This window comes from Pristiophorus japonicus, chromosome 1 (genome assembly GCF_044704955.1).
Source record: "Pristiophorus japonicus isolate sPriJap1 chromosome 1, sPriJap1.hap1, whole genome shotgun sequence".
NCBI classification, from domain to species: domain Eukaryota; kingdom Metazoa; phylum Chordata; class Chondrichthyes; family Pristiophoridae; genus Pristiophorus; species Pristiophorus japonicus.
In genome coordinates this window covers 350138307-350150386 of record NC_091977.1, presented here as the reverse complement: position 1 = coordinate 350150386, position 12080 = coordinate 350138307, and the positions used below count along the sequence as shown (strand labels likewise).

Here is a 12080-nt window from a genome sequence, read left to right as displayed (position 1 = left end):
GCAGTTAAACAATGTACCCAGGGAGGCGCCGCTAAGTTTATGGTCTTGGCCCTCCAAACCGTGGTCTAGGGTACACGTCAACTATGCAGGCCCATTCTTGGGTAAATGTTCCTTGTGGTTGAAGACGCGTACTCCAAGTGGATTGAATGTGAAATAATGTCGGCTAGCACATCCGCTGCCACCACTGAAAGCCTGCGGGCCGTGTTTGCCACACACGGCTTACCTGATGTCCTGGTGAGCGACAATGGGCCTTGTTTTACCAGTGCTGAGTTCAAAGAATTCATGACCCATAACGGGATCAAACATGTCACATCTGCCCTGTTTAAACCAGCGTCCAATGGTCAGGCATAGAGAGCAGTGCAAACCATCAAGCAAGGCTTGAAGAGGGTAACTGAAGGCTCACTGCAGACTCACCTGTCCCGAGTCCTGCTTAGCTACCGTACGAGACCACACTCACTCACTGGGATCCCACCTGCTGAACTGCTCATGAAAAGAGCACTTAAGACAAGGCTCTCGTTAGTTCACCCTGATCTACATGAACAGGTAGAGAGCAGGTGGCTTCAACAAAGTGCATACCATGATAGCAGAAATGTGTCACGCGAGATTGAAGTCAATGATCCTGTATTTGTAGTAAATTATGGACAAGGTCCCAAATGGCTTCCCGGCACTGTCGTGGCCAAAGAGGGGAGTAGGGTGTTTCGGGTCAAATTTTCAAATGCACTCATTCACCGGAAACACTTGGACCAAATCAAACTCAGATTCATGGACTACCCTGAGCAACCCACCTTGGACCCTACCTTTTTTGATCCCCCAACACACACCAGTGACAACCGACACCACGGTTGACCATGAAGCAGAACCCATCATCCACAGCAACCCTGCAGGGCCCAACACACCATGCAGCCCAGCAAGGCCAGCTGCACAGCAACCCAGCGAGGGCCCAACAAATGATTCAGCAACACCAGTTTTCACACCGAGACGATCAACCAGGGCAAGAAGGGCCCCAGATCGACTCACATTGTAAATAGTTACACTATTGACTTTGAGGGTAATGTTGTTATATATGTGGACTTGTATTTACTCTGTACATCCACCAGAGGGCTCATTCCCCGGAGTCCCAAGGGATCCCATAATCCCTTGGGAGCAAAGGTATTTAAGAAGGCTTCACAGGTTGGAGAGGCACTCTGGAGACCTGCAATATAAGATGAAGCTGACACTTTACTTTGAGCTCACAGTGTTCAGTCTGACTCTTTCTCCATACACAACAAAAACTGCACACAATACTCAAGGTGTGATCTCACCAAGGCCCTTTACAACTGCAGCAAGACCTCCCTGCTCCTATACTCAAATCCTCTCGCTATGAAGGCCAACATGCCATTTGCCTTCTTCACCGCCTGCTGTACCTGCATGCCAACTTTCAATGACTGATGTACCATGACACCCAGGTCTCGTTGCACCTCCCCTTTTTCTAATCTGTCACCATTCAGATAATATTCTGTCTTCCTGTTTTTGCCACCAAAGTGGATAACCTCACATTTATCCACATTATACTTCATCTGCCATGCATTTGCCTACTCACCTAACCTGTCCAAGTCACCCTGCAGCCTCTTAGCATCCTCCTCATAGCTCACATTTCCACCCAGCTTCGTGTTATCTGCAAACTTGGAGATATTACATTCATTTCCTTCGTCTAAATCATTAATGTATATTGTAAATAGCTGGGGTCCCAGCACTGAACCTTGCGGTACCCCACTAATCACTGCCTGCCATTCTGAAAAGGACCCGTTTATTCCTACTCTTTGCTTCCTGTGTGCCAACCAGTTCTCTATCCATGTCAATACATTACACACTAATCTCTTGTGTGGGACCTTTCCAAAAGCCTTTTGAAAGTCCAAATACACCACATCCACTGGTTCTCCCTTATCCACTCTACGAGTTACATCCTCCAAAAATTCTAGAAGATTTGTGAAGCATGATTTTCCTTTCATAAATCCATGCTGACATGGACCGATTCTGTCACTGCTTTCCAAATGCACTGCTATTACATCTTTAATAATTGATTCCAACATTTTCCCCACTATCGATGTCAGGCTAACCGGTCTATAATTCCCCGTTTTCACTCTCCGTTCTTTTTAAAAAGTGGTGTTATAATAGCTACCCTCCAATCCATAGGAACTGATCCAGATTCTATAGAATGTTGGAAAATGACCACTATTTCTAGGGCCACTTCCTTAAGTACTCTGGGATGCAGACTATCAGGCCCTGGGGATTTATCGGCCTTCAATCCCATCAATTTCCCTAACACAATTTCCTGACTAATAAGGATTTCCTTCAGTTCCTCCTTCTCACTAGACCTGCGGTCCCCTAGTATTTCCGGAAGGTTAGTGAAGACAGAACCAAAGTATTTGTTCAATTGGTCTGCCATTTCTTTGTTCCCCATAATAAATTCACCTGATTCTGACTGCAAGGGACCTACATTTGTCTTCACTAATCTTTTTCTCTTCATATATCTAGAGAAGCTTTTGCAGTCAGTTTTTATGTTCCCTGCAAGCTTACTCTCATACTCTATTTTCCCGCTCCTAATTAAACCCTTTGTCCTCTTCTGCTGAATTCTAAATTTCTCCCAGTCCTCAGGTTTGCTGCTTTTTCTGGCCAATTTATATGCCTCTTCCTTGGATTCAACACTATCCCTAATTTCCCTTTTGAGCCACGGTTGAGCCACCTTCCCAGTTTTATTTTTATGCCAGACAGGGATGTACAATTGTTGAAGTTCATCCATGTGATATTTAAATGTCTGTCATTGCCTATCCACCGTCAACCCTTTCAGTATCATTCGGCAGTCTATCCTCGCCAAATCAGGTCTCATACCATAATGTCGGGGAAAGCATTGGAGTGCTTAAGCAGCGCTTTAGATGCCTGGATCACTCAGGAGGCGAGCTCCAATAACACCCTGAGCAGGTAGCTCAATTCGTGGCGGTGTGCTCCATGCTGCACAACTTGGCTATCAGGAGGGGATAAGAATTGCCAGAAGGGCCTGACGGTCCACCTCAGGAGAGAGAGGAAGAGGAGGATGAGGAGGTGGACATCGGGCCAGACAATCAGGCTGATGCTGAAGCCATGCCCCCTGTAGACTGCAGGAAAGGGCCCCGTAGTGGCTACATAGCTGCAAGACTCTTACATCAGGAGCTCATAAATGAGCGCTTTGTCTGAAAGAACATTGGTGGTATTTACAAGGCTGATACACTGCTGGGTGTGCAGGTCATACATCAATGGTGGCATTATCTTGGTGACAGATAAAGTTTAAGTTGATTCAAGTTAAGTGTAATTATACCATTTCATATTAAGTAATCACCAGTGTGTAACAGTGCAGCTCTCTGAGCCAATGCGCAACAAGGTCATGTCTGAAATCATAAATATATCTGTAAAAAAAACACCGCACCCCGGCCCACAACAAATTTATCACATTTACATCATTACAATGGTCCCCATTTCCAGCAAAACAGAACACAAATGCAAAACAAGATAGCCCCCTCACCCTGACCCTCCCACCAAAATAGCAGCAGCAACCTAAAAATATGCCCAGACAACACCTGCAGCCATGCACCTCACTTTCCTTCCCCCCCACCCCCCCACTTCTCCTCCCCACCTCTACCCCTTCCCCTGCTGACTCTAAGCCACCTGGCTGAGGAGGGAGCTCCTCAGGCAATGCTTCATTGGTGGGGGGGGGAGGGGGGGGGGGGATGACGGCAGAACCGCTGCTTGGACGGATGACGGATACGGGAGAGGACGGTCCCGAGGTGGGAACGTGCTCCGAGCCAGAAGCAAGATGTTGCTCCTGGCTCTCGTGACGTTGTCAATGGGGGTGCGGCACCTTGGGGTGCAGTGCCCCGCTCTGGGACCACTGGGAGCCCTCTGCCACCTGGTTAACAGTTCCAGGGTATCTTCCATCCCTTCCAAGTTATGTATTATTTGTTGGACAAAAACTCGGTGGCAACTATGTTCTTGGTGCTTAGTAGGCTTTTTGCTGCCGGTGAATCTCCCTCGTGCCTCCCACAACAACCAAACAAGCACACACCACACCCACACATGCTTTCAGTCCCTCTCTTTCTCTCGGTTTCCTCTTCTGCACATGTAATGATGACCCGTGACCTCCTGAATCGTGGGAATCGAACGTTGCCATGCCGTTGCTAAGGACGGCGACACTTTACGGCAGAAGGTCAGAGAGATTTAACACTATCGCCCATTTCATATTGCTCACGGTAACGCCCAATAATTAAAATGGAGACTAGGGGCTTTGAAAATGGGCGACATGCCAGCGATCTGAAAACCCATTTTAACGCTCACGCCGGAAATAACCCCCAATATTTGGGCAATTTGCACAAAAGTGTATAATCTAGCCCATGGTTTTTTGTGCAGAATTGGTGAATTCCAGATGCACAGATCCTTCAAGTATATTTGCTTGATCAGTCAAAATTAAGACATTTTCAAATTGGATTTCAGCTTGGGAGCATAGTTGAACCATTAACGTCCAGAGCTCGAGCTAGCTCTCATTAACTGATGGGTTAGGATAGCATGGAAACTGCTGGCAAGGATTACTGTGCGTTTGCCTGATCCTACCAGAGCTCACCACCCAGTTGACCTTTAATAATGTGGGTACCGAGGTCCGGCACAACCGTGGCATCTGTACCCCTCGACTGCTGATACTTAATGCTAACTAGAATCAAACTAAGTCCCATTTCTGGATAATGGTCTTCTTTGACATCAAAGACAATGGCCAAGGTCTTGATTATACTGAAATCAATCTTGGCACAGGCTTAAGTCACTAAACTGAAACCCATGGTATGGGTTGAATGAGCTCAGCATCTCATAGATAAAAGATTGTTTTGCATTGCCTTGATGAGTGGATAAATGCATTGCCTAATGTGGCACTTGGCCTTACAGATAGAGATCAAACTTTTGTTGTCTATTAGCTTTAAGATGGACAGCCACTTTCAGTGTGGACAGCTTGTAATGGCTGTCACCTCGCTGTTCCAGATTGTTCAAGCTTACTGCTACATACCAGGAACTCATGTCAGAACTTTGACTACGAGACATGCCCACCAGGAGACTAACTGTTAAGAACATAACATAAGAAATAGGAGCAGGAGTAGGCCATTTGGCCCCTCGAACCTGCTCCGCCATTCAATAAGTTCATGGCTGATCTGACCATGGGCTCAGCTCCACTTCCCTGCCCGCTCCCCATAATCTTTTACTCCCTATCGCTCAAAAATCTCTATCTCCACCTTAAATATATTCAATGACCCAGTCTCCATAGCGCTCTGGGACAAAAAATTCCACAGATTTACAACCCTCTGAGAGAAGCAATTCTTCCTCATCTCAGTTTTAAATGGGCAACCCTTTATTCTAAAACTATGCAACCTAGTTCTAGATTCCCCCATGAGTGGAAACATTCTCTCTGCATCTACCTTGCTCAACCCCGTCATTATCTTATATGTCTCAATAAGATCACCTCTCATTCTTCAGAACTCCAATGAGTACAGGCCCAACCTGCTCAACCTTTCTTCTTAAGTCAACCCCTTCATCTCAGGAATCAACCAAGTGAACCTTTTCTGAACTGCCTCCAATGCAAGTCTATCCCTCCTTAAATAAGAGACCAAAACTGTACGCAGTACTCTCGGTGTGGCCTCACCAATACTCTGTACAGTTGTGCCAGTTCTCTGCTTTTATATTCCATCCCCCTTGCAATAAAAGCCAACATTCCGTTTGCCTTCCTGATTACTTGCTGTACCTGCATACTAACTTTGTGTTTCATGCACAAGGATCCCCAGGTCCCTCTGTCCTGCAGCAATTTGTAATTTTTCTCCATTTAAATAATAATTTGCTTTTTTATTTTTTCTGCCAAAGTGGATAATCACACACTTTCCCACATTATACTCCATCTGCCAAATTTCTGCCCATTCACCTAGCCTTTGCAGATTTTTTGTGTCCTCCTCACAACTTGCTTTCCCACCCATCTTTGTATCATCAGCAAACCTGGCTGCATTACACTCAGTCCCTTCATCCAAATCATTAATTTGGATTGCAAATAGTTAAGGTCCTAGCACCGATCCCTGTGGCATCCCACTGGTTACTGTTTGCCAACCGGAAAATGACCCAATTATCCCGACTCTGTTTTCTGTTAATTAACCAATCCTCAATCCATGCTAATATATTACCCTCAACCCTGTGAACTTTCATTTGTGCAGTAACCTTTTATTTGGGACCTTATTGAATGCCTTCTAGAAATCCATCCACTGGTTCCCCCTTATCCACCCTGCTCGTTAGCTCCTCAAAGAACTCCAGCAAATTTGTCAAACATGATTTCCCTTTCATAAAACCATGCTAACTCTGCTTGACTAAATTATGCTTTTCCAAATGTTCTACTACTGCTTCCTTAATAATGGACTCCAGCATTTTCCCGACGACAGATGTTAGGCTAACTGATCTATAGTTTCCTACTTTCTGTCTGCCTCTTTTTGTAAATAGGGGTGTTACATTTGCGGTTTTCCAAATCCGCTGGGACCTCCCCGTAAACCAGGGAATTTTGGTAGATTACAACAAATGCATCCACTATCTCTGCAGCCACTTATTTTAAGACCCTAGGATGCAAGCCATCAGGTCCAAGGGACTTGTCCCCCTTTAGTTCCATTATTTTACCGAGTACTTCTTTAGTGACAGTGATTGTTTTAAGTTCCTCCCTCCCAGTAGCCCCTTGATTATCCATTATTGGGACGTTTTCAGTGCATTCTACCGTGAAGTCCAACACAAAATATTTGTTCAAAGTCTCTGCCATTTCCCTGTTCTCCATTATCAATTCCCCAGTCTCATCCTCTAAGGGACCAACATTTACTTTAGTCTCTCTATTCCTCTTTATAAACCTGTAGAAACCCTGCCTGATTTTATAGTTCATGCTAGTTTATTTTCATAATCTGTTTTCCCTCCATGGGGCTCTGCAACAGATCAGTGCATGATGGAATACACCCTGCACAATTTCCTCTTAATGCTATAAATTCAGCTTGGTCCTGGATCACACATACAGGCTGAAGGAAGCTCATGTCTAAAAGTTCTGTATCCTAAACGATACAAGTGGAAGCAGTCACCGACAGGTCAGGTAAAACATGCTAGATAAAATTCTGTAGATTTTAATTATCCCAAATAGACTGAAATAGGAAAAAATGTTGTGGTGGAAAGGTATACTTGTTTTTCTTTCACATGCATTCTCAGTCGATATTCCTATTCCAACAGGGAAGTAGCACGTCACCTGGTCCCGTCTACTGAAGCAAAGGAAGTATGCAACATAAAAGGTGGAATCATAGAAATTTACAGCCCGGAAGGAGGCCATTTCGGCCCATCGTGTCCCCGCCAGCCAACCAAGAGCTATCCAGCCTAATCCCGCTTTTCAGCTCTTGGTTCATAGCCCTGTAGGTTACAGCACTTTAAGTGCACATCCAAGTATCTTTTAAATGTGGTGAGGGTTTCTGCCTCTACCACCCTTTCAGGCAGAGTTCCAGACCTCTACCAGCCTCTGGGTGAAGAAATTTCCCCTCATAGCTCCTCTAAACCTCACCCCAATTACTTTAAATCTATGGCCCCTGGTTGTTGACCCCTCTGCCAAGGGAAACAGGTCCTTCCTTTCCACTCGATCCAGGCCCCTCATAATTTTATACACCTCAATCAGGTCTCCCCTCAGCTGCCTCTGTTCCAAAGAAAACATAGAAACATAGAAAATGGGTGCAGGAGTAGGCCATTCGGCCCTTCGAGCCTGCACCGCCATTCAATGAGTTCATAGCTGAACATGCAACTTCAGTACCCCATTCCTGCTTTCTCGCCATACCCCTTGATCCCCCTAGTAGTAAGAACTACATCTAACTCCTTTTTGAATATATTTAGTGAATTGGCCTCAACAACTTTCTGTGGTAGAGAATTCCACAGGTTCATCACTCTCTGGGTAAAGAAGTTTCTCCTCATCTCGGTCCTAAATGGCTTACCCCTTATCCTTAGACTGTGACCCCTGGTTCTGGACTTCTCCAACATTGGGAACATTCTTCCTGCATCTAACCTGTCTAAACCCATCAGAATTTTAAACGTTTCTATGAGGTCCCCTCTCATTCTTCTGAACTCCAGTGAATACAAGCCCAGTTGATTCAGTCTTTCTTGATAGGTCAGTCCCGCCATCCCGGGAATCAGTCTGGTGAACCTTCGCTGCACTCCCTCAATAGCAAGAATGTCCTTCCTCAAGTTAGGAGACCAAAACTGTACACAATACTCCAGGTGTGGCCTCACCAAGGCCTAGTACAACTGTAGCAACACCTCCCTGCTCCTGTACTCAAATCCCCTCGCTATGAAGGCCAACATGCCATTTGCTTTCTTAACCGCCTGCTGTACCTGCATGCCAACCTTCAATGACTGATGTACCATGACACCCAGGTCTCATTGCACCTCCCCTTTTCCTAATCTGTCACCATTCAGATAATAGTCTGTCTCTCTGTTTTTACCACCAAAGTGGATAACCTCACATTTATCCACATTATACTGCATCTGCCATGCATTTGCCCACTCACCTAACCTATCCAAGTCACTCTGCAGCCTCATAGCATCCTCCTCGCAGCTCACACTGCCACCCAACTTCGTGTCATCCGCAAATTTGGAGATACTACATTTAATCCCCTCGTCTAAATCATTAATGTACAGTGTAAACAGCTGGGGCCCCAGCACAGAACCTTGCGGTGCCCCACTAGTCACCGCCTGCCATTCTGAAAAGTACCCATTTACTCCTACTCTTTGCTTCCTGTCTGACAACCAGTTCTCAATCCATGTCAGCACACTACCCCCAATCCCATGTGCTTTAACTTTGTACATTAATCTCTTGTTTGGGACCTTGTCGAAGGCCTTCTGAAAGTCCAAATATACCACATCACTGGTTCTCCCTTGTCCCCTCTACTGGAAACATCCTCAAAAAATTCCATAAGATTTGTCAAGCATGATTTCCCTTTCACAAATCCATGCTGACTTGGACCTATCATGTCACCTCTTTCCAAATGCGCTGCTATGACATCCTTAATAATTGATTCCATCATTTTACCCACTACTGAGGTCAGGCTGACCGGTCTATAATTCCGTGTTTTCTCTCTACCTCCTTTTTTAAAAAGTGGGGTTACATTGGCTACCCTCCACTCGATAGGAAATGATCCAGAGTCTATGGAATGTTGGAAAATGACTGTCAATGCATCCGCTATTTCCAAGGCCACCTCCTTAAGTACTCTGGGATGCAGTCCATCAGGCCCTGGGGATTTATCGGCCTTCAATCCCATCAATTTCCCCAACACAATTTCCCGGCAAATAAGTATTTCCCTCAGTTCCTCCTCCTTACTAGACCCTCTGACCCCTTTTATATCCGGAAGGTTGTTTGTGTCCTCCTTAGTGAATACCGAACCAAAGTACTTGTTCAATTGGTCTGCCATTTCTTTGTTCCCCGTTATGACTTCCCCTGATTCTGACTGCAGGGGACCTACGTTTGTCTTTACTAACCTTTTTCTCTTTACATATCTACAGAAACTTTTGCAATCCGTCTTAATGTTCCCTGCAAGCTTCTTCTCGTACTCCATTTTCCCTGCCCTAATCAAACCCTTTGTCCTCCTCTGCTGAGTTCTAAATTTCTCCCAGTCCCCGGGTTCGCTGCTATTTCTGGCCAATTTGTATACCACTTCCTTGGCTTTAATACTATCCCTGATTTCCCTAGATAGCCACGGTTGAGCCACCTTCCCTTTTTTATTTTTACGCCAGACAGGAATGTACAATTGTTGTAGTTCATCCATTCGGTCTCTAAATGTCTGCCATTGCCCATCCACAGTCAACCCCTTAAGTATCATTCGCCAATCTATCCTAGCCAATTCTCGCCTCATACCTTCAAAGTTACCCTTCTTTAAGTTCTGGACCATGGTCTCTGAATTAACTGTTTCATTCTCCATCCTAATGCAGAATTCCACCATATTATGGTCACTCTTCCCCAAGAGTCCTCGCACAACGAGATTGCTAATTAATCCTCTCTCATTACACAACACCCAGTCTAAGATGGCCTCCCCCCTAGTTGGTTCCTCGACATATTGGTCCAGAAAACCATCCCTTATGCACTCCAGGAAATCCTCCTCCACCGTATTGCTTCCAGTTTGGTTAGCCTAATCTATGTGCATATTAAAGTCACCCATTATAACTGCTGTATCTTTATTGCATGCACCCCTAATTTCCTGTTTGATGCCCTCCCCAACATCACTACTACTGTTTGGAGGTCTGTACACAACTCCCACGAACGTTTTTTACCCTTTGGTGTTCTGCAGCTCTACCCATATAGATTCCACATCATCCAAGCTAATGTCCTTCCTAACTATTGCATTAATCTCCTCCTTAACCAGCAATGCTACCCCACCTCCTTTTCCTTTTATTCTATCCTTCCTGAATGTTGAATACCCCTGGATGTTGAGTTCCCAGCCCTGATCATCCTGGAGCCACGTCTCTGTAATCCCAATCACATCATATTTGTTAACATCTATTTGCACAGTTAATTCATCCATCTTATTACGGATACTCCTTGCATTAAGACACAAAGCCTTCAGGCTTGTTTTTTTAACACCCTTTGTCCTTTTATAATTTTGCTGTACAGTGGCCCTTTTTGTTCTTTGCCTTGGGTTTCTCTGCCCTCCACTTTTCCTCATCTCCTTTCTGTCTTTTGCTTTTGTCTCCTTTTTGTTTCCTTCTGTCTCCCTGCATTGGTTCCCATCCCCCTACCATATTAGTTTAACTCCTCCCCAACAGCACTAGCAAACACTCCCCCTAGGACATTGGTTCCGGTCCTGCCCAGGTGCAGACCGTCCGGTTTGTACTGGTCCCACCTCCACCAGAACCGGTTCCAATGCCCCAGGAATTTGACTCCCTCCCTGCTGCACCACTGCTCAAGCCACGTATTCATCTGCGCTATCCTGCGATTCCTACTCTGACTAGCACGTGGCACTGGTAGCAATCCTGAGATTACTACTTTTGAAGTCCTACTTTTTAATTTAGCTCCTAGCTCCTTAAATTCGTTTCGTAGGACCTCATCCCTTTTTTTAACCTATGTCGTTGGTACCAATGTGCACCACGACAACTGGCTGTTCTCCCTCCCTTTTTAGAATGTCCTGCACCTGCTCCGAGACATCCTTGACCCTTGCACCAGGGAGGCAACATACCATCCTGGAGTCTCGGTTGCTCCTGCAGAAACGCCTATCTATTCCCCTTACAATTGAATCCCCTATCACTATCGCTCTCCCACTCTTTTTCTTGCCCTCCTGTGCAACAGAACCAGCCACGGTGCCATGAACTTGGCTGCTGCTGCCCTCCCCTGATGAGTCATCCCCCTCAATAGTACTCAAAGCAGTGTATCTGTTTTGCAGGGGGATGACCACAGGGGACCCCTGCACTACCTTCCTTGCACTACTCTTCCTGCTGGTCTTCCATTCCCTAGCTGGCTGTGGACCCTTCTCCTGCGGTAAGACCAACTCGCTACATGTGCTACTCACGTCATTCCCAGCATCGTGGATGCTCCAGAGTGAATGCACCCTCAGCTCCAATTCCGTAACGCGGTCCGTCAGGAGCTGGAGGCGGATATGCTTCCTGCAGATGTAGTCGTCAGGGACACCAGAAGTGTCCCCGAGTTCCCACATGGTACAGGAGGAGCATATCACATGACCGAGCTCTCCTGCCATGACTTAACCCTTAGATACCCTTAAATTGGCAACAACAATGTTAAAAGTTACTGACTGATATAAAAGAGAAAGAAAAAGAAAAGCTACTTACCAATCACCAGCCAATCACTTACCCCCTTGGCTGTGATGTCACTTTTTGATTTATTTCTACTTCTTTTTTGCCTTCTCTCCCAGCTGGAGCTGTACAAACCTCCCGCCTCTCTCGACGCTCCCCGGACTGCCCGACTGCTGAGCCTTTATAGGCCGCTGCCTCTCGCCGACTCCCGCCTCTCTCGACGCTCCCCGGACTGCCCGACTGCTGGGCCT

At 45.9% G+C, this 12080-nt stretch overlaps 1 protein-coding gene across 2 annotated transcripts in view; it reads left to right on the top strand.

Annotated features, from left to right (window-relative positions):
* The window catches only part of LOC139273502 (coiled-coil domain-containing protein 127-like), a 105709-nt gene extending 97454 nt beyond the window's left edge, over window positions 1-8255 (top strand). For both annotated transcript variants that reach the window (XR_011595174.1, XR_011595164.1), the window contains exon 6: window positions 7285-8255. The gene's annotated coding sequence lies outside the window, so the exon portion shown is untranslated. The remainder of the gene's footprint in view (window positions 1-7284) is intronic.
* The last annotated feature ends 3825 nt before the right edge of the window (window positions 8256-12080 follow it).